General features: G+C 43.5%; 1 protein-coding gene and 1 pseudogene across 5 annotated transcripts in view; both read right to left on the bottom strand.

Annotated features, from left to right (window-relative positions):
• Positions 1 to 18,243, bottom strand: part of MID1 (midline 1) — a gene marked incomplete at both ends in the record, with an annotated part of 110,423 nt that overhangs the window by 40,702 nt on the left and 51,478 nt on the right. The gene's annotated exons all lie outside the window — the stretch shown is intronic.
• On the bottom strand, positions 488 to 2,672 carry LOC308536043 (lysine-specific demethylase 2B-like; annotated as a pseudogene). Its single transcript has 2 exons — positions 2,502 to 2,672; positions 488 to 1,655 (listed from the first exon to the last, which is right to left on the bottom strand). The product of its transcript is annotated as a lysine-specific demethylase 2B-like (transcript).

Genomic DNA, 18,243 nt, shown 5'->3' on the forward strand with positions numbered 1-18,243 from the left:
TGTACAAAAATGATTCCTCATATTGTAAGATGTAACAAAACCAAACAAAGTATGTCAAGACGGCAGATGTGTGGTCCACTTCATGTTGACACCAAAACCCTGGCGTTGCAAGGAACGAGGTGTCCAGAACAAAACACCACCACAAAAAAAACACCCACAAAACACACAGATAAACTCCTAAGCTCATGCTTCAGTAAAAGAATTTCTCCAAAGTTCATCCTCCTCTCCAGCAGGAATGTCTTCTTGGTAAAGGCCGCCTTAGAAATGGTCCATAAAGCAGCGCAGTTACTATTCCTAATAACCCCAATGTCCGGCCCCCTCATCCCCCAAACAGGTGGTGGAACGGCATTGCCTTGGCAAGACTTGCCAAATGGGATCGGCCTGTGGTCTGTTGTTGCAAGTTTCAAATTGAAAAGGAAAGCCCTCGTTTCTGGAAAGTCTTTTTCCCTCCCCCCACCCACCCCGTATTTCCACACTAGTCCTTGGACTAACTCAGTTTTTGCAGGAGTTTTTCTTCCAGTTGCCCAAACCGGACACTCACAGACATTTCAGCGATGAACTGCTCACAGCCTGCCTTGGTGACCTGCGGGCAGTACCTCAGGTCAATATGACAGATGTTTCCACAGCGTTTGAAGAAGGACAGGCACTGGTCAGTGACCTGGCTGCAGTGTGACAAGTGGATTTCTGTTAAGGAGTCCCGGGTGGTGGTGCCCACTGCAGTGAGCAGGTTGATGGACTGGTCCGTCACGTGGTTACAGTAACTCAGGTGGAGCTTGGCGAGCAGGGGCAGGTGGCGGCTGAGGAGCCGCAGGGAGGCGTCGGTGATGTCCAGGCCCGCAAGACGCAGCTCCACGATGTTGCGGAGCTTGCTCCGATGGTCCATCTGGCCTGGCCTGCTATCTGTGGGCGGAGACAGGAGATGCCGCATCTGGGCATCCTTCAGCCCTTCTACCCACTGGACATCCAGGGTCCGGAGCAACGGACAACGGGAGGTACAGAGGGCCGAGACCGCGATCCACGAGCAGCCCGCCAGCACCAAGTGTCGGAGCCCTGGCAAACGGTGGATGAGCCAGCTCAGCTGGATCTTGGAGATATTGGTCCAGCTGAGGTCCAGGGAGACGGGCTGGCGCCGGATGATGCCGCTCAGCATCAGGGGCGTGATGGGCCAGCGGTGGTTCAGGTCGATGCGGGCCCAGAGCCGCTTATCACAGCACCAGCGGTTCCAGGTGGTGCAGACCCGCATGCAGACACTCAGGTCCTGGTGGCTGAGGTAGCTGAAGACGGCCAGCCACATGTCCCTGCGCATGACGTGGGCCGCCCCGTCGCCCAGGGGCAGCGAGTCGGGTGGGGGGCTGATGGGCGGCGGCCGGATCACGTATTGCTCCATCTGCAGGCACTTGGGGTGGGGGTGGGGGACACGGAAGGAGGAGGCCGGGAGAGGGCGAGGGGTCGGCTGCGCAGGCTGGGCCCCGGCTGGTGTCGCAGTTGGTGGGCAGAGGGATGGGGGGGAAGAGGGTGCCCTTGAGCCCTTTGCTGAAGCGATCGGGGCGCTCGCAGAGGCCCACGGGCCGCTTGGGCTCCTCGTTCTCACCCTCGGGCTCCGACTTGCTGGGCTGGTGTTGGCCAGGCTGCTCTTCAGCTCCTTCTCTGGGCGCCTCCGTTTCCGTTTCCCGCCCGTTTCCGTTTCCGGAGCGTTTTCACCTCGTGACCATGACCGTGACCTTCCACTCTGGGGGGGGGGGCAGGCTGTGGGGGAGCTGGAGCGGAAATGGTCGCCCCCCCCCTGGTCTGGTGGGGGCGCCTCAGGCAAGTCAACTTCCGGTTCCTGCTTGAAGCGCAGGAGGGGCTTGTTGCCTAGAGCAGTGGTTCTCCACCTCGGCTGCACATGCGCATCACCTGGGGATCTTTTTACAATCCTGATGGCTGGGCCTCCTCCTCCGGAAATTCACTCCATGAGCATGCGGTTAAACTTGCCTTCTTCCTCTTCCACCGCGTCTGCCTCCCCCGCCTCGCCACACAGGAGGCACACGGCGCGTGGGGTAGCACTGGCATGATGAAGCTCTGCTTCATCCGCCCGGGGCCCCAAACTTCTTTTTTGAAAATTTTGTTTTATTGCTTAAAGTATTACAAAGAGTGTTACATGTCTCCTTTTTTCCCCCCTTGACCTTCCCCGGCCTCCCCTACCCCCCAGTGTCTGTGCCCATTGGTTATGCTCGTATGCATGCATACAAGTCCGTCGGTTGATCTCTCAAAGCCCCTCCCCCCAACCCTCCCCGGCCTTCCCGCTGTAGTGTGACAGTCTGTTCCATGCTGCTCTGCCTCTGTGTCTATTTGTGTTCATCAGTTTATAATGGTCTTTATGATCCATAAATGAGTGAGATCATGTGGTATTTGTCTTTCACTGACTGGCTTATGTCCCTCAGCATAATGCTCTCCGTGCCATCCATGCTGTTGCAAATGGAAGGCGAACTTCTTCATGTCCTTGCAGAAATGGCACTCGCCGCTCTTGGGCCACAGGCAGGCCTCGTCTGGCGCCAGCAGGCTCCCGCTGTGGCCAGGTTGGCGGCCAACTTCACCGTGGAGGCCGGGCCCAGCTTCCCTTTGGGCCTCCCAATGGCCTGGTTCTGGTCCGGCTCTGATTCATAGTCGTGGACCTTGGCGCTCACGGACATGGCCTTGGCTCATGGTGGGCCCAGGCTCGCGAGGGAGCTGCGCCGCGTGCCTCCACTAGACATTTTTTTTAAAAAACAGGATAGTTAAATATTTTATTAATCTTACGACATCATTTTTTTAAAATATATTTATTTATTGATTTCAGAGAGGAAGGAAGAGGGAGAGAGAGATAGAAACATCAATGATAAGAGAATCATTGACCTGCTGCCTCCTGCACACCCCCTACTGGGGATCGAGCCTGCATCCCCGGCATGTGCCCTTGACTAGAATCAAAGCTGGGACCCTTCAGTCCGCAGGCCAACACTCTATCCACTGAGCCAAACTGGCTAGGGCACTTAGACATCATTTGAAATGTTACTTCTGTTACACTTCTGAAAGACCAAGGTTCAACAATGAAAGCATGTCATTCTCCTGGAAAGGTAGATCATTATAGAATGGCTTGTATTTGAAGTTTTGAAGACTCATTGTATGCAGGGAGGGTTAGGATGAGCTCATTCTTGGCAACTGGGCTTGGGAAATACTCTGAGCATGCTATTTCCTCCATCTCATGACAATTCCAAAATACTTATTCACAGAGACCAAGAAACCACAGCTGTGGGAAATGGAGATAGCATGCATGCGTTTTATGCTTTTAACACAGGGCAGGAGAAGCTGGAGTGTTACAAAGAATGGCAATAGCACTGATTACTCTAGCATATCTCAGAAGGAGCCCTGGCCCAGTCATTAAGCCCTTTTGATTCGGGATACTTGACTTAACTGAAGTCATTTCATTCTCTATGAATGAGATAAACTGAAAGTAGGGTCAGGAGTTCAGGATACAAATCCACTGGGGGCTGTTCACAGAAATCATGTCCTGTTTCCAGAGGCGAGGATTCCTTGACTTTGATTCCTGATCATTATAAGACACAGTAGAGAGACTACTCAAGACATGTTCTTATTGAGAAGATAATGGTCACTGCCCATTCGCAGCAAACCACCAGACCATGTCCTCTGTCAGATTAGCACATAGATAGGCTTGCTTAATGATTAGTAACGAAAGAAAAATTTTAAAAAATGCACTGATGGACAAGTACAGAAAGTGGAACTCAGGCTAGTATTTCAAAGAAGTTAATCATTATGCTCAATTTCCCTTACTTCTTACTTTTCTGTCATCATTTTAGCTTCCCTTCAAACTCCCCTATTCTCAAAGAAATTTCTAGTCTTTGCTTTTGACCTCAAACTCAAATTAATAACTGACTACAACCGAGAATTTCTGGGAAGTAGTACCCTACACTTGAAAAGTAGAAATGAGCCCTGAGAACTAAGTTGTATTTGAGCTAGGTAAATCTAATAGGATAGGATGCAAGCTCCGTAAGGGCAGGGATCTGGATTAAATGAGGCATCTATCTCAAGCACCCAGAGGCATATCTAGCACAGAAGAGGCATTCAGAAACTATCTGTTGAGTGAATGGATAGTGAAAATGATCTTCCAAGAAGAGACAAGGTAAAATGCAATGAAGTAAGTAGCTATCATGAGTAAGTAGCTATCATGATATACTGCAAGCACTCAATATGCAGGTATTAGATTTATTAGTTTTCTAGGATTGTGTAGACACAAATTATGCCCTAAGGATTTTTTGGCAGAGGGAGGGCAGGACGTTGACTTTCTTTCACAGCCTTATTGACATATATTCCACATACCATAAAATTCATCAATTTATAAAGTGTATAGTTTTGTGGTTTTTAGTATATTCAGAGCTGTGTAACCATCATCACATTAGAATTTTAGAACATTTTCAACATTCCCAAAAGAAATCCCATACCCATTAGCAAAAACTTCACATTCTCACGATCCACCTCCCTTCAGGCTTACAGAATCACTAATTCTACATTTTGTCTTTTTATGGATTTGCCTGTTCTGGATATTTCATGTAAATGGAATCAAACAATACATGATTTTTTATGTCTGGCTTATTCACTTAGCATCATGTTTTCAAAATTCTTCCATGTTGTAGCATGTGTCAATTCTTCATTATTTTTATGCCAAATAATATTCCATTTTTAGGGCTACACCATATTTTGGTTAGCCATTCTTTATTACGTGGACTTTTTGAATTTTTCTTTTTTTGTTGTCACTATAAATACAATCAGCTATGAACATTCATGTATAAATTTTTCTGTGCACATCTATAATAATAAAAGCGTAATATGCTAATTAGACCAGACGTCCTTCTGGATGTCCTTCTGGATGACCTTCCGGACAAAGCCAGGGCTGCGAGGGAAGCCCGGGTCCTGGGTGCCAGAGGGAAGCTGGTGCTGGCAGCAAGGGGAAGGAAGGTCTATTTTTGCATGAATTTCATGCATCAGGCTTCTGGTATGTGTATATTCTTCTTGAGTATAGGAGTAGGATTACTGGGTCACATGTCAACTCTATGTTTAGCTTGAGGAACTGCCAAATTGTTTTCCAAAGTGGCTGCATCATATTATATTCCAACAAGAATATATGAGGCTTCCAATTTCTCCATATCCTTGTCAACACTTGCTATTGTCTTTTTAAATTTATCCTAGTGGGTATGGAGTGGTATCTCATTGTGGTTTTGATTTTCATTTTTCTGATAGCTAATAATGTTTAGTATCTGTCATGTGTGTATATGACTTGGATATATGACTATCAGACCCTATGCTCTTTTTTTTAATTGGGTCATTTGTCTTCTAATTATTGAATTATATGATTTCTTTATAAATTCATCAAGTTCCTTACCAGATACGTGATTTGCAAATATTTTCTCCCATTCTGTGGTTTGACTTTTTATTTTCTTGTTCGTGTCCTTTGAAGCACAAAAGTTTTTATTTTGATTAAGTCCATCTTACGTATTTTTCTACTGTCACTTGTGCTTTTTAAAATATGTTTTCTAAATGATTTTTAAAGAGAGGAAGGGAGAGGGAAAGAGAGATAAAAACATCAATAAGAGAGAAACATCATGGATCAGCTGCCTCCTGCATGGCCCCTACTGGGGATCAAACCTGCAACTCAGGCATGTGCCCTGACTGGGAATTGAACCAGTGACCTCTTGGTTCATGGGTCAACATTCAACCACTGAGCCACACCAACTGGGCTGTCATTTGTGCTTTTAGTATCATAGATAAGAAACCTAATCCAAGGTCATGAAGATTTATGCCTCTTCTCTTAAAGTTTATCTCTTACATTTAGGTCTATGAGTCATTTTGAGTTAAGTTTTATATGTGATGCAAAGTAGGGGTCCAATTTTATTCTTTTACTTATAAATATCCAGGGGTCTAAGCACTATTTTTTGGAAAGACTGTTCCTTCCTCCATTGAAGGGTCTTAGTACTTCTGTCAAAAATCAGTTCACTGTGTTGTGAGCTCCTCAGGTTTTGATGTTGTTGCTAACATATCCTGTGTTTAAAGACACTCTGTTTTTTACTAAACCTGATGAGTCCCCACTAGTAATCCTAGAATAGGTGCCATGAAATGTGTGGAATACTAGCTCTACTCATATGATAATATTAGGAAAGGAGTATCTCCACTTCTACGTTTCCTGTTTTATAAAATGAGGTGAATAATATCTACTCTTTCAAGAATGTGGGATTATTGTGATAAATACACACAATATGTATATGAAATAATATGTGAGGCAATACTAACATTATGAAGCCATGGAAAAATCTGAGGTAGTATTATCTGCACTGATAAGTAGTTTTGTTAATAAACTATGATTTGGTTTGGGAACCATTTCACTCTCCAATCACTGGGATTTGGGTTATTCTATGGAGATAAACTATCCCAGTTACCATTGCAACATGGGTTCCACTTAATCCAAATTCTGACTATTCAATGTTTACAATGGATAGGTTTGTTTTACAGAAAAACATGGACTGAGATCTAATTTGTTGAGCCAAATATGTTTTGAGGAAGCTCATACCACAACCACCACCGCCCCAAATTATAAATTCCCAGAAATTTAGAAACATGATCTGCTAATTTTAGGCCAACAATTTTCCTTAGATATTTCAAGGAATATGGAGTAACTCTCCTTTGAAACCAGAAAAGTTGAATCTCTTCGTCTACTTTGATGAAGGTTCCAAGTTTTATAATTCTAGCATTCTTATATTCCAAAAGGTACAATAAAAGAAGCTGAATACTCTCCTATATTTCTCAAATTCTTCTACTGCAAAGCAGCTTTCCACAGTTTTGCTGTTTCATATGTCACTTTAAAAAGTTAATGATTTGATTGAACTTCATTTCTTAAATGGACTATGTATTAATTAAAATACGGCAGGGTTTATTGGTTACTTGCAGTGTATTCAGGTGTTTCTAGTTTGTTTTAGAAGCTGGAAGTCCCTGGTTAGAATTTTAGCTTTCATTTCTGATTTGCATCTTTTGATTCAGAAATCGTGAAGGCTGACAGAAGTGCAGTGAGTAGGGGCAATCTAAGGATGCAAGAAAGGACCACAAAACCTACTTTCACAGGCCTATCCTTCCACCTTTGTGTCTTAAGTCTCCCTGGTCCCTGATCTAAAGCCGAGTGGAGATTAGGAATGATGGCCAGGGGTAGGTGGGTGACTACTGTATGCCACCTCTGGACCCCAGTGGAAATGGGACCCTTATCCTTCAGAGCCCTTGACATCACTGGACAAAATATAGCTTAAAACTGAGCTGTTTCCCCATTCCAGGCTCCTCACTGTTACTTTTTTTCTCATTTCAATTATACTTAGTCACTTTCACCACATCCCGTTTGGGCCTCAGCCATGTGCATAGCATACTTCTCCACATCTGGAAATGTATCATTAAATCCCCATCATTGTCTTCTAATCCTTAGTACTAACTTCATCTCTTTACAAAAATGCCCTAAATTAATTCTTCTACAGTCATATCCCATCTCAATTCTTTCAGAATTTATTTCTCCTTTCAGGAGTTGTGATGATATCTTTTAAAAGGTATCACCCTAATACCTTTATTGAGGCTGCAAGAGCTGTAGCTGATATCAAGTAAGCTCAAGTCATGACTACTCTGAGGAAACACTTGTGGCTTTCACTTTGATAGAGCTACACACACTACTGATTCCTTCATCTATCCATTCTAATAACAGCAAGTGGGCTCTCACAGTCTATCAAACAGCGTTCCAAGTACTGGGCATGCAGTGCGGTCCAAGAGAGACAAAGTTCTCATTATCACAGAGTTTGCATATAAGCATAAAAGAACAGGCTGAACAACTCAGTAAATAAATAAAAGTTTGAAACCATGACATGTATAAAGGAAATGAAAGAGGGTAACATACTCTGCTGATGAACATGGCTGAGAGTAGGATCCTTTTTATTGGTAGAAAAAAAATTCTCTGACCAGTCTGCCGGGAGATGAAAAGGAACCAGCCAAGAGATGTGCAAAGGGTGTTTGTTGGCAGGCAGTCGCGACTCTGCTTTTCTTTCTTGAATTTATTTGGTGATGTTGGTTAATAAAACCATACAGGTTTCAGGTGTACAAATCTAGAATATAACATCGCCATAGCGCACTCACCACCCCAAGTCAATACTTGTGGCCTGTTCACATCCAGGATGATGTGTTTTTAGGATTTAGGATTATAATCTATGTGAGGTGTGTGTGTGTGTGTGTGTGTGTGTGTGTGTGTGTATTTCCCTTAAGAGCAATGGTTCAGTGTTAACCAATGTAATCTATGTGAGGGGTGTGTGTGTGTGTGTGTGTGTGTGTATTTCCCTTAAGGGCAATGGTTCAGTGTTAACCAGTGTTCCTGGCTACTTTATAGAGCATAATTACGGTGAATAATGAGAAGAGTTTGTATTTACCTACTAACTAGTGCAGCGGTTACCAACCGGTGGTCCGTGAGGTCCAAAAGGTTGGCGACGGCTGATCTAGCATGTCCATAATCATTCTAAAGTATTTGGGGGCAGGAAGGGTAGAACAGGAAGGGAAATTATGTAAGTGAGAAACAGAAGAACAGCGTCTTCTGTTAGCCCTAACCCCTGCCTCCTATTCCTATGGTAATTCTGCTGCTTCCCTTGGACAGACTATCACGTTCTGACCCTGTGACAGCCCTAATGAAAGAGAAATCCGAAAGCTGACCAATGAAGTGAGCGTAGAAGGTCAACACTCAATGTCTGACTCTCCTAGCCCTTAGGGCCACTCAGCCTCATTAACGCTCATATCAGATACCAATAATCAGTTGCAGTCTCATGTAAGTTGCCACTGGGTGCACAGCTTATCTGCCTTTTCTAGAAATGCAGTCACACGTGCTCATTCCTCAGATTAATTAATGATAACATAAACAGGTAGGCTATTTTCTCCAGAGCAGTTGGTTAGCGATGCCTAGTAAAGAGACCCACTGCTAAATTTCCCGGTATAATAGCATTACAGTATTTCACAGAAGGGGTGGGGTGAGGCAGACCATTTATTATTTTGTTCTTGTCATATATGTATAAACATTAAAGGGATTTAATTACATACACACACTAGAAATTGGACTACGTGTCTGTGAAATGTTCTTTAGTCTGTAAACAGTTTCTAAGTATTTCGAAAAACTTGCTCTTTTCACTTGACTTGTATTTAACTGCAAAGGGAGATGTTCAGTGCAGAGTATAAACATCATTAGATTTCAGACATGTGTGGCCTTAACATCTTTGGAAATATTTTATAGAACTCTTAGAAGGAATGCAACATCGTTGGGGAAAAGATCTGGCTACTTCTCCCGGTGAAATTGAGCTGATTCATATGCATTTTAAAAATCCCCATGAACTCATTTAAGTTAGCCACCTCTAGATTTTCAGAACAAAACCTTTTCATTCCTCTTGTGAAAAGGATAGGCTGACTTGATAGATCACTTCCTATTCATACACAGATGCAAACACTGAAGTGAGCTTGGAGAAGATAATCCGGATGCCTTGGAGAAAGGAAATTGTATTTCAGGGTGAGAAAAGAGCGGCCTGGCATTGCATAATTCCAGCCACCACTCACTTCCAATTCCTCGAGAAGGGTGCTCCTTAATCCACGCAGCCCAGGAGAGCACCTACCACACAGGCCCACCTTTAGTGCACTCTAGAAACTGTACGATCAAACTGCAACCCCTCTGGTGTAAGAATCCAAACTTTGCTGTCCTTGAGATCACTACCAACAATAGTGGGGGTTTGAAAGGCAAATGTTCGCGTTACAGATTTGCCTAAAATCGGTCCTCATGGCAAAAGCAATGCTGGGCCACAGTTCAAATTCAGGTGACCTTGAGAAAGGTCTAAATATAGCAAACATACCATCACAGATACCATCTTTGGAAATATGGTATCTGTTGATGTTACTGTTGAAATTCAATAGCACTTTTCTCTATTGATAAGAATATGTCATTTTCTGTCTGCATACAAATATAAAGGGGTTGGTGTTATTCTATCCCAATAGCACTCTTATTTCATATTGTTATGTATGTCCGTAACAATAACATCGCCCTCAAAAAGACAAACACCGGGGGACTTCACTCCATGCTGCCCAGGGCTGGGGCAACTGAAATACAAATGAGCTGCATGTAAGCTAAACGTTTGGCCAGGAAGGCGAGGGGACAGGGAAAACCTGTATTTAAGTGGGCTCTATGCCCTGCCGCGGACCCTGACCAGGTGCAAAAAGAAATATGAGGATCTGAGGGTGCTTTGGGTTTTACTGCCAAAGGCAGTCGAGATGAACATTCCAGATCCTGGGGCAGAAGGGAGACAGAGCTGCCAGAAGGAACAATGAAAGGGACTCTAATACTTGAGTTTGTATATAAAACGGAGCCAAGCAGAACTGAGTAAGGGCAGACTGTATTACTGTAATTCATCTAATATGTTTATATGTAATCTTCACCCTGAAACTCTCTCACCCCAAAGTCAAATATCTGTGGACCCGGCTCAAGTAGATGAGAGTAAGAAGAATGGCCAAGTTCCCAGGGTCCCTGTCTTTGGAGAAGAAGCCAAAGTATAGAACCATCTTTTTAAATATTTAATATGTGAATTGAATATTGGACATTTTTGACTAAAACTTTTAAAGTCCAAGAAAGACTTTTCAGAAGAACAAAAATAGAATCCCTTCATAAAATGCTTTTGGGTGGAAGTAGCAGTAGTGGGGGCATGGAAAGCTACATATCCTCCAGCCTTTATCAGAGTGACGTGGTGGAAACTGTACATATTGATTAACTATCCAGAGGATTTTGCTCTATTTCTGTGATGAGAACAAAAAAATTGTTCCCAGGAACCTCATGATAAATCCTCTTTTCTTGAGGTTTCTAAGAGTATGAAGCTTGGGTGTTGGCTAAGGAGCGAGATGCTATTGAGAATGGCAACACGCTGTGGTGAACTGGGCAATAAAAGTCTTCTTAGAAACAAAACAACTATAACAATACGATAAAAGGGTCCAACCAGAATGCCGCCGCTAATGCCTATAACTGTGAAGCTTCGCACAAGAAATTTTTCTCCCAGGAGTAGCACACACCACATGCCCATCCAAGCTGCTGTTGATGTTCATTTTTTTCAGTAAAACAGGATCGTCAAACAAGGTGAAATAATTTAGCGTGAACAGGGCCAGAGAAGGCAGTAAGTAGCTCAGAACTCAGGGTCCTTAAGAAGTCTTCCTTAGCTTGAATGCCAGGTTTTCCTTATGTCACGTGGTACTGTAAGTCCATGGGCATTTGCCTAAACTATTCATTTCTCAAGTTGCTCATCTGCATAATGAAGAAAATACCAACTGTTACCTGCTAGACCAGGTGTTCCGCCGGGGGTATTTGCAATGGCTGGAGACATTTTCAGTTGTCACAAATGGGGGCAGAGCAGAGGGGAGCGAAGGGTGTGCTCCTGGCATCTAGTCGGTAGAAGCCAGAGACGCTGCTAAACATCCAACAACACTCAGGACGGTCCACCACACCAGAGCATGATCCAGCCAGTGGGACCCAAATGTCACACGTGCTGAGGTAGAGAAACCCTGAGGTAGGTGGTGAGAACTAAATGAATGAGTAAATGAAACGCCATTGAAAAATGCTCGGCACATGGTAATTACTCAATCAATGCTAACCATCACTATTGCTAACAAACTCTGTTTATTTGGAATGTCCATGTAGAAGCAACCTGGTAGATTCTAGGACCAGTCAGCCTGTGTTGATTACTTGGAGACTTTCTAGCAAGAATCAAAACGTCCATCTACAGCAGCAGTTCTCAACCTGTGGGTCGCGACCCCTTTGGCAGTCAAACAACCCTTTCGCAGGGGTCGCCTAAGACCATCCTGCATATCAGATATTTCCATGACGATTCATAACAGTAGCAACATGACAGTTAGGAAGTAGCAACGAAAATAATTTTATGGTTGGGTCACAACATGAGGAACTGTATTTAAAGGGCCAGAAGGTTGAGAACCACTGATCTACAGCTTTCATCAAAATAATGGTTTGGAAGGTATAACATGAGGACTAACTCCAGAATTTTGGAAGGCAGCTATGCTCACCACTATACCATCAACGCCACACCTAACTCCAGAATTTTGGGAGTCACTTTCAAATCCCAAAGACAACCCTTAAAAGCTCCTTCTTGGTGCAATTGGGGAAGGGGGACAGACAGAGAAAAGTCTTCCATGATGAAGAACAGGAGTTGGGAAACTTTGTTGTTAAGGGCTAGATAGTAAATATTTAACTTTGTTGACCATATGGTCTCTGTTGTACCTGCTCAGTGCCACTGCTGTAGTCAGAAAGCAGCCACTGACAATATGTAATCAAATGGGCGTGGCTGTTCCAATAAAACTTTCTTTATAAAAAGAGGTGACAAGTCACATTTGGCTCTAGGGACATCGTTTACCAACCTCTAGCATAGAGGAAAAGATTAGGGACGTTGTAGCCCAAAAGCTGCAGATATTAAAAAAAAAAAAGTGAATTTCTGTGAGAATGATTCTCATTTGCATACTTTCCATGAAAATATCTGTAGGCTGTCTGGCACATAGTAGGTGCTTGCTAAACATTAGTTTTCTTCCTTCAAGGCACAAAGAGTTGCAATGACTGCATTCATAGGATTTCGATTTGAAAATGAAAATACACCTGCAGTATGGTTTTTACTTTCCCCGTGATGTCCTGCTGACTTCTGTCAGTTGTCATAAATGCTGCTCTTCCCCAGGCGTTTTTCTGAGTACACTCAACAGACTCCAAGCTTGCACTCTTGGCATTGATGCCCCAGACTTGTGTGTGTGTGTTTAATGGTAACTGTTCAGCACAGTTTCAAAGCAGCAGCAGAGTGGAAGGTGTTGCTCATCCTTCATTCAAAAACAATAACTCCCTCCCTTCCTTTCTCTTATTAATGACACGCTTTATCAAACAAATGCTTCACACCCTTCCGTTGGGGTTGGGCGCACAGAAAAAAAACTCAGCTGTCATGGGCACCTGTCTCTACGAAGTCTGTGTCATCAAGTTTCTAAAAGTGATAACTTCCAAGTCATTTTCAACAAATGTATTTTTACATTTAGCCTTTAGACATTGTGGGCAAAGCTTTTAAAAAAAAGAACACAAAAAACTTACAGGCGAGGATGGTCAAATGAGTGCCGGGGAGCATGGAGGTGGTGTTTCAGGGAAGGGAAGTCATTTGTAATGGAAAGAGGAAGCGTCTATCCCATGGCCTTCCATTACTCATTTCAATCTCACATGCCATTTCTCATTAAGTGGCATTCCTTTTAGTTGTTTGCCATGATTCCTGAGTAGAGATGTGCTGGAAAAATACAAAGTTGGGCTCCTATTGCGTTAAGTATAGAGGCCATCTATCTGCTCCCCGCAAACTCGTAAAGAATGAGGACTGGATGCCTGCTCTTTGCCACGTGTACAGTGAGGGAAACAGACTGGACGAAATCACCGGGAAAGCTCGCTCTGGGAAGCACACCTGGAAAATGTGCAGCTCTGTTTCTGCCTTCCTGGTGCAGCCACAGGGGACAGCTCTGAAACCTCTTGCCTGGTTGTCGCGCTAGGGTACCAGCCGAGCTGGTAGACTGATTTTTAAATATCTCTGTTGCCTGATGTTTAATATTCACATTTATTCAAATTCAGTGAAAGAGAGGAGAGTTTAGGGAAATGTGAGCTATGGTGACGCTGGGAAAGGGGATTGGTGCTAGCATCCTATTTTAGAGGAGGTCTGCGGATTCTGTTCTCCGAGTGGGCATGAAACTAGGCTGCAAGCACAAGCTGTTGCCAGGAAATACCAGTCGGTGGTGGGGGAGTGAGATAAGTCCATGGTCGGCAAACTGCAGCTCGCAAGCCACATGCAGCTCTTTGGCCCCTTGAATGTGGCTCTTCCACAAAATACCACAAAATACCACGTGCGGGCGCGCACGTACAGTGCGATTGAAACTTCGTGGCCCATGCGCAGAAGTCGGTATTTGGTGGAAGAACCACACTCAAGGGGCCAAAGAGCCGCATGTGGCTCTCGAGGCGCAGTTTGCCGAGCCGCAATTTGCCAACCACTGATGGAAAGATATGAAGCCAGTGAAGTGTGCCTTCCCAAGACCACTGTGGGCAGTCGGAAATGAATCCCAGTGGCTGGCTTCGGGAAACAGTGCAGAACATACCAGCTGATGGGGAGGAAGAGTGGTCCTTAGCTAATACCCTCCATCAGTGGCTGCTTGAAGGCTGCTGGCAGTGGACGGGCAAAAAGCCCCCAGGCCAAGTCATAGGGGTTTGCAGCTGGAAGCTCTCAGGCCAGAGGACATAGGCCTGGCACTGACAGCCCCAGACAGGAGCGCTTCCCTTTCAGGGACTACAATCTGGTCGCTTCCTAAGAAGGGCTCTCATGGGTGTCAGAGGGCACAGGGGTCCCATTTGCCCAGTTCACAGCGATTTTCAATCTCATGGCACAAGAACTAATTAGTCTGCGGCACTCCAAAAAATAAATTTTTTTGTCGATGTGACAAAAAAAAAGAGGTATAATTTTTATTCATTCACACCAGATGGCTATTCTGTTGGCTGTTGTCATTTTTTTTACCTGACAATCTAAGAGAAAGGAAGTCAGTGCCCCTGACTAGCCAGGTACTGCATGTGTTAAAAATTCCCGAGGCACAATGGTTGAAAATCACTGTTCTTAAGCTCCAACGACGTAGGACTAATTGCGGCGCTGAACAGAGTTTTCATTGAACAGTGTTTTCTATCCTCACCTTGGTCATTCCTGACTTGAGGGCCACAGTCCACCTACAAGCGTTCATTTGCAACTGACCATGAATGGGACTCAATTTGAGCAATGGCAGGCAAAGTTGCCTGGGAAAAAAAGCACACGAGATCTAGTGAGTCAGACTAAAATATGTACATTTGCTTATCCAGATGCGCCACACTTTTCCATTATTTCAACTCACTGTGGAATTACTGTCTTTCTAAAACAACGGCTTTCCAGTTTTAAGCTTCCATAGGTACAGTTTCTGCAGTAAAATTGAATTTTAAAAACCTTGAGTTGGGGATGACTCCATTATCTGAAAGGTCAACTAGATTTCTATATACAAACCTGACAGATGTTGCCTTCTCACCTTCCTACCTGGGAAACAGAATGCTCCTTTTATGACTGCCAGGATAAGGATGGTGGAGACGGCATCCTGCCAGGTAATGGAAACACTGCTTGCTTTAATTTTCTCACCAAGAACAAAGCCTTCTTGTTGTTTAATAGAACCTTTCAAAGCCGGCCTCATGGGCATAGTTCACATTTTTTTTGGAGACCACAAACAAGAGGAATTCTTTAAGGCCATTTCATGAAAAACAGAAGGAAAAAATACTTTATTCTGCAAAAATTAAAGCAATCCTTTGTTTGAGTAGCCAGAGCCTGACTCCAGGTTAGCACTGGCGCGTGTTCTCTGGGCATCTGTTGGCACTGTTTCCCCAGGCAGCCGTTCTCTCATTAAGATGAGCTCGAAGCCATGTCAGAGATATGAAAAAAATCACCTTTCTTTAGGATCTCATCCCTGTGGCCTCAGGATCTATATATATAAAAGGCTAATATGCTAAGTTTCCCTCTGACCATTCGACCGGTCGCTATGACGTGCACTGACCACCAGGGGGCAGATGCTCAACACAGGAGCTGCCGTGATGCGCACTGCCCATTTACAAAGAAACAGCACCACAGTCCTGGCACCAACAAAGCAAGACTCGGCTTCCCCCAAGGGAGACAAGGGCCTCGCCACCACCCCAGAGCAACAGTCGAGACCCCAGGTGGCCCACAGCCCAGCCTGAAAATGGTTGCTATGGCCACCAGGTAATGATATCATGTAGCAACACCTGACTTCCTCTCCCTAGCAACTAGCTTCCTTGGAGTTTCTTCAGCTCAGGAACATGACTTGCTTTATATCCAGGTGCAAACATTTTACACTTTAACCAAATGTCTGTGAAGCATTTTCCCATGTCTCATCTCATTTGATCCTCACAGAAGTCCTGGAGTAGGTATATAGGAGACTCAGTGGAATCCTATTATCTTTTCATCAGCCGGAAAATGGAGATTTAGAAAGTTTAAAAATTTGACCCGACTAAAAAGTAAGAAATGGTGGACCTTGAAAATGACTTCAGGTTTTCTCACTGTGCAGAATATAGTCAAACACTGCTGCAGTTAAATATTTTACCCTTTGTTCTCCCTGCGTGATCTACAATAATAATCTGCTTTGAGTTGATATTTACTGCTGTGTTACAATTACCTGAAAGAGAAGTTGGGGAGCTTCACTGAGCTAGAAAAAGTTTCACTAAATCAGAAAGCAGGTCTAATTAAGCAAGTTTATTCTATATCTATAAAAGGCTAAGTTGACTCGCACATGCCCGATACATATAAAGCTCTCACTGGCGCCAAACACACGCCTGTGTTTCAATCTGTCATTGTCGATCGTGAATTTGGTTGACACTTCTATTATAGAGAAAGGGCGAATAGCAATATTAAATATTTCTTCTAATTCATTTCCTTTCAATGAGCACGAATCTGTGCACTAGGCCACTAGTTTCCAGATAACATGCTAAACGAAGAAACGTTTTGCACCAAAAAGAAACAAGCCAACACTCTACCCTTGCAAACCCTGTTTATCACACTGGGAACCACCACACCTTTTCATTCAGTGCTTATTATGATCCTGGCAGCGAACTAAACTGTCGATGCAGCCCCTGCTTCTCAGGGTCAAGTTTTACTTCTTTCTCTGCTTAAAGTGTAGGTGGCTAAAGCTACTGGTTTTCAGAGCTCTTTGCAATAGTCTTAGTAGCTCAGGAATGACGGTGAGAGGACATAAGGATGGTCTGATTTCTCCATGAATGAGGAGGCTGTTACTGGGGTCCCAGTGACAATACCCAAAGCAATCCTATGGAATTGTTGAGTGCCAACAATGTGTAAAGTGCCACTCGAGGGCCTATATGTAAATTTTACCTCAATTTACAAAAATCTATATGGGCACTTAATCAACTGATTTATGGTTGGAATTGATTGTTTAATGGAGTGGAGTCTGTTCAACTTGGGCTAATCAAACATTGATTTAAGGACTCTTGAGAGTGATTATTCTTGGCTTTATAAAATTCCTTGGATTTATGAGTAGAATAATAAGATTCATAACTTGAACTTAAAAGCTTAAGGAAAACTACATGGTGATTTGCTGATATAGATACAGTCCTTGGGAAGCAATTCTCATGGTCTCTAAGTGCACGTCTACCCTCTCCTGGTTGGCTGGACTCCTTGGGAAGCAGGATGGTAGCTTTCTTTTCCTAGTATCTCCTGCATTTAGCACACAGCACACGACTATGGATGAGGTATAAGATATTTCTATCACCCCCGAAAGTACACTTGAGCCCCTCTTCCAGTAAATTCTCACTCAATCTAAATAAAAATCATTATTCAGATTTTTATCACCAAATTCCTGTAACATTTTAAATTGCAGTTATAAATGTAACATATTCAATTTAGTTTATAAGCACTTTAAATGCCTAATGGGGTAAAAATAAAATCCTAACAAGGTAAACCTTCCCAAATCCTTAAGTAGCTCTTAGAAATCTAATAAATTAAACTTACAAATGTAGTGAAACTCAAGCTCTCTTGAACATTACAATTTTGGTTTGAAACAAACTGTTTTATGCTTACAACTTAAAATCGCAAGTCTAAAATAAATGACATGTTTCAGATTGGAATCTCAAAGCTAACCTGTCAAATTTCTATAATATGTCATATTCTCTTAAATGCTACAAACCCTTAAAATACAAACATATGTTTTAGTCCTAAATTGTTGCACAGAATATTAATTCTATGAATATTATTTAAGGCTCCATCTTTATACAAAATGCTCAAACCTCTTGGAGAGGGAGAACAAAAGAGCTTTATTTCCTAAAGGAAGCACACTGGTCACCTCAAAGAAATTGAGGTTACCAGGTCCAGGATTAATGGCCAAAGATTTGAGAGTAATTCACAAGGTTCTACTGGTACCACAGTAGCATTCTCATCGGGCCCCTGTTATGGTGGGTTGGACAGCATTTGCACTTCCCCAGCACATGGGATTGTTTCTTGCCATGAGAATTCCCCTGGGAGTCTAACTTGTTAATCATCTCTTTCAACTCTATCACCTGGTTTGAGTAGCCGACATTCAGTA

This window comes from Myotis nattereri (assembly GCF_964212035.1).
Source record: "Myotis nattereri genome assembly, chromosome: X".
NCBI lineage: Eukaryota > Metazoa > Chordata > Mammalia > Chiroptera > Vespertilionidae > Myotis > Myotis nattereri.